The sequence below is a fragment of the Heliangelus exortis genome, chromosome 3 (assembly GCF_036169615.1).
Source record: "Heliangelus exortis chromosome 3, bHelExo1.hap1, whole genome shotgun sequence".
Classification (NCBI taxonomy): Eukaryota; Metazoa; Chordata; class Aves; order Apodiformes; family Trochilidae; genus Heliangelus; species Heliangelus exortis.
This window is the reverse complement of record NC_092424.1, coordinates 74,589,892-74,594,618: the sequence shown is the minus strand read 5'-3', so window position 1 is coordinate 74,594,618 and position 4,727 is coordinate 74,589,892. Positions and strand designations below refer to the sequence as shown.

Sequence of the window (4,727 nt, the reverse complement as noted above, 5' to 3'; positions counted from 1 at the left end):
GATCTTGGGCGTGTTCTTGGAAAGCAGTGCACACAGTGGGCATCGTGACCAGAGAGCCATCACTGTCATCTCCCCAGCTGCTGGCTCAGACACTATTTCTTCTCAGAAGTACTGTGAACTGGGGTTTTGCCTTTGTAAGGGGCCCAGTATTTAATTCAGAAATTATAAAAATTAAAACAATTTTTCTTATATACATACATATCACTTTCAAAAGACTACAAAGTATTTTTCCTGGAGTCATAAGGCAAGCTTCACGAGTTCTCCCTTTAGCTAATGAGAGAACAGTAATCAATAAGATTGCCATAAGGCAGTCAACATATACATTAAAATCTAGGATACACAAAGTAGCTCACTGAGCTTCATCACAGAAATTTTCAAGTATTTTTTTGGTTGTGCCTACATTAGTTGGCAGTGTGACCAGCAGCGAAAGTATACAAACAGTAGAGAGAAATAGTCCAAAGAGCCTGATGTCAGTCCCAGGCACTTTTCTTTATTTCACACTATCCCTAGTCTGGCATCAAGGGCACAGTGCCCATTTATGGCTGGGAAAAATTCCAATGGAAGATACACTCTTAAAACCCATTTTAAGCCTGGTTGTACAATGTCGTGGTCATTTGTTCTCTATTTGCTTGAAGGACAAAACAGTTTCTAGACTGGAAGAATACCTTGGTTCATAATTCTACCATGGTTCCTCTGTCTTAAAAGTTGGGACCGTGCCCTCCCACTGACTAGTGAGCCCAGAAGTCTTGCAGCACTACATTCATCAGACATTTAAAACATCTTACTTTCAATCTTGTAGAGTCTTGATTCTACATGGCATGTAGCCCCACATTGATTTTAACGTTGATCTTGAGGAACCATTCCACACAGAGATTGGTATTTAAATCTAATGCCCTTATTAGTTCATTCTTGTTCATCTGCCAAATGGAATCTGTCATAGTCATTCATACCAAATGTTGGGATGCCAATGGTGTGGATGTAGACTGATGATCCGCAGATAAGAGAAAACAAAATGACCTTGATTTGAACACAGGCACCTTAGGTGACAGACCAATGCTAAAGGGCAGTCAGATCTCACGTTGTCATTTCAAAGTGTGTATTCAGTGTAACTTTTTAGAAAACAAGATGAAATACAGTTCTTCAGCTTCAAAGCAGTCTTTTTGAAAGTTGTGATATTTCAACAAAAGATGACAACGTGCCACCACAGAATAACTTGTTAATGCAAATACCACTCACTTCATTGTTCCTGGTTTTCTTCAGAAGCTGTACATCTTACTTTTCTAAAAAATGTAGGCTGGAGAACTAATAGAATTTAAAAGAACTTCCTTTCAATGTGAAGAGCTGTAAGAGTGTTAGTTCTCCAAGTCTTTAAGGAAATCCAATTATGTCTTTTTATATTCATGCACCTTACCAAAAGAGTAACTTTTTTCTCTGTGGGTGTCATTTTCTCAGCAGGGACTCCACTGTGACATTGGTGCTGGGTTTCAGTGCCTTTCTTATTAGGAAACAGGTGCCATCAATTCCTGAGAGAGGAACCCAACCATGCTGCCTTCACCAGCAGCACGTTATTAAGGGGTCTTAAAGTTCATCATGGATGCATAAAGGTTCTCCAAGGCCACAGGCTTCAAACTCTTAAATAAATACTCTGCTGAGACATGCAAAGCCTAAAGGTAATTGTTCTCATCCTGTACTGTGAACTCTGAGCAAAAGGCTTTCGTGTCCCTTCCATTTACAGCACTAAACAACTGCCTATTATTGTTATTATTATTACTATTATTATATCCTGAACATTTTAAAACAAGTGTCTGCTTGACAGACTTTTAACTAAATAATATAATTACATCAATAATTCTTACAGTTTTGCAAGCAACAATGAATTTGGGAAAATCTGAAGATACAGAAGGTCAAGACATTAGCAAGAATATTAATACAATCCACTCTATGTTATTCTTATGAAAGACTCTTCTAAGGCTGACAAATAATCACAACATTTTCAAATTAATAACCTCCTATCTCCTTTACCAATCACATTTGCTGCAATATTCCTGATTACAATCCCTTACTGATAGGCCCTGGTGCTGTGAGGTTGAATTCCATTTTTCCTTATTAATAAGGGTTTAGGCATTTATCTTTCCCAGAGATGTGACAGAGGTTCACCAAGCTGGTACAGACACAGCCAAGAAGGGTAAACTGGGAAGAAGTCTGCGACTGCTGCCATCAGCCATCAACTCCACAAGCATTGCATCCTCTTTAAACCCCAGAAACATGCAAAATGTTTCCTTTATGGTTGTTTGATAAAATGAATCTGGACAACCCCGAGGTGTTCCCTCAGCTGACTTTCATGGTCTTCACCACGTCAACATTCTGCTTCAGTGCATTTAAAATTGCAATACACATCATGATGGCACTGCTCACTTTAGCCACAGATAGCTTGCTATTGTTAGAGATTTCTTTTTAAATAATTAAGGGCATTTTCTAAGAGTTCTGAGAGTACTGTTGACAGCACCAAAGCTTAAGGCTTTTATATCAGTATACCAGAGAGACACTGCATATGGCTGAGGAAGAAGGGAGAACATTACACTTAAACAATGGAAAGAAAGTGAAGGACTCTAAAGCTCTTTTTTGGATCAGCTGAAGCCAGAGATGGCTTTGGTTGTGTCCCACCACCAGTACCTCGAAGCATCCTGCAGCCACAGTCCTTAAGGGGAGTGGGCAGGAAGCATCCAGGGCAGGACTTGCCAAAGAATTCTTTGTAACTACCTCCTGCATGTTACATTTCCAAAAGTGCCAGACAAACAATAGGTAATTACAATCCATACAAAAGGATTATTATATGTTTGGCAGCTTGTGGTAAAGCCTTTTAGGTAATTAATCTGTGGTCTTAAAAACCTAATACTTTATTGCTAAATTGGCTTATAAAAATTGATGAACTTGGACACTGGAGTTTTGTAGGAACGACTGAGTCCTGCATATTACTTTCCTACAGTTACCAAAATATTTGTGCATCAGTGGCCACTCTGTTGGAAATAGCCATTTTGGCCTCTTTAGCTCGTGGAAAATAGAAGCCCTCTTCAGGGAAGCTCTGCACACATGGACAGCACCCAGTTCTTGGCTGCAATACCCTGTAAATGCACAGGACTGGGGTGTCACTGCCAGGACTTGATTGAGGCCACTTATGGCAGCTTTGGAGCTGGCCCATAGCTTACAGGTTTGCATAGAAAAACACTGTTTTTAAAAACAAAGTGAAAGCTACAAAGTGTAGGAAAAGAAACACAGAGTCACCTGCTGAAGACATGTTATTATCTTTTAAATCTTGTAGTTATATATACAGAATAATAGAATCATACAATTATTTTCATTGGAAAAGACCTTTAATACCATCAAGTCCAGCCATTAACCTAGCACACTGCCAACTTCACCACTAAACCAGGTCCCCAAGCACCACATCTACATGGCTTTTAAATACCTCCAAGGATGAAGAATCAATGACTTCCTTGGGCAGCCTGTTCCAGTGCCTAAAGACTCTTTCAGTGAAGAATTTTCCCCTAATATCCAATCTAAACCTCCCCTGGTGCAACTTGAGGCCATTTGTTCTTGCTCTGTCACTTATTACTTGGGAGAACAGACCAAACCCCAACTAGCTACAATCTCCTTTTAGGTAGTTGAGAGCTCCCCTCAGCCTCCTTTTCTCCAGGTTAAACAACCCCAGTTACCTCAGTAGCTTCCCAGTAAGACTTGTTCTCCATACCCTTCACCAGTTTCATTGCCCTTCTTTTGACGTGTTGCAGAACCTCAGCGTCCTTCTTGTAGTTAGTGGCCCAAAACTGAACACAGTATTCACAATGCAGCCACACCAGTGCCCAGTAGAGTGGGACAATCACTTCTCTAACCTTGCTGGCCACACAATTTCTGATACAGACCAGGATGCTGATGCAATTAGGATAGAAAGACAGAATACAGAGAGAACATCTTCGAGCAGAACAGAATACTTTCAATGACTTAGCAGGGTTAAGTGCTTAGGAAGGATGATGTAGCATTCCCAGTGATCCTCCTCAAAAAAGCATGAGAGATCTACACAGCAATGGCAACAAGTGCTATCTTGAGGGATATGCTTTTGGGTCCTGGGATGAGTAAGAAGCATTTGCAGTTCTGTAGCCCTTCTGGGAAATCTCATAAAGTTGACACAACTGTTCTGGGAGCTGAGGTGATTAATGTGGTCAAATTTGTCTCACTGGTGCAAGCCTGGAGTATACCTAGGAGAAGAGCTTTGTCTACAGTACTTTCATCAAGTAGCAGCTTTCTTATGCTATTTTATACAGCAGGTTTTGGAGAGTAACCTTAACAGCCTTAACAGGTCACTGCTAAGATTAACATCTTAGAGAAAGACAGGTCAACATTTAGCCATGGACTTGCCACCTTCCTGGGAATGTGGCTATTAATTGAATGGTTTAGGAAACACTAAACCCAAAATATTTTGGTACTTCTATTTGAAAACTGCATCTTCTTCCAAGCATGTATCACACAGGCAGTGTGTATTTCTCACTATGAGAAATAGTGAGTGCTACCAACTACCACTCAGATTCCATTTAACAAGTGAAAAATCTGAGGAAACAGCAGAAAGGGATGCTGAAGTCAACAAGAGTTCAACCTGTCTGCTCTGTCTCAGGGCAGAAGTGGAGTTTGCTCGATGCAGGGCAGGAGAGCCCCTACCCAATCAGGGTGGCAGG

General features: G+C 40.6%; 1 long non-coding RNA gene across 1 annotated transcript; it reads left to right on the top strand.

Moving 5' to 3' along the window:
- Window positions 1-1,367: 1,367 nt before the first annotated feature.
- LOC139795549 (uncharacterized) lies at window positions 1,368-2,068 on the top strand. The gene is made up of 2 exons (XR_011725563.1): window positions 1,368-1,670; window positions 1,859-2,068. It is a non-coding gene; the product is annotated as an uncharacterized lncRNA (long non-coding RNA).
- The last annotated feature ends 2,659 nt before the right edge of the window (window positions 2,069-4,727 follow it).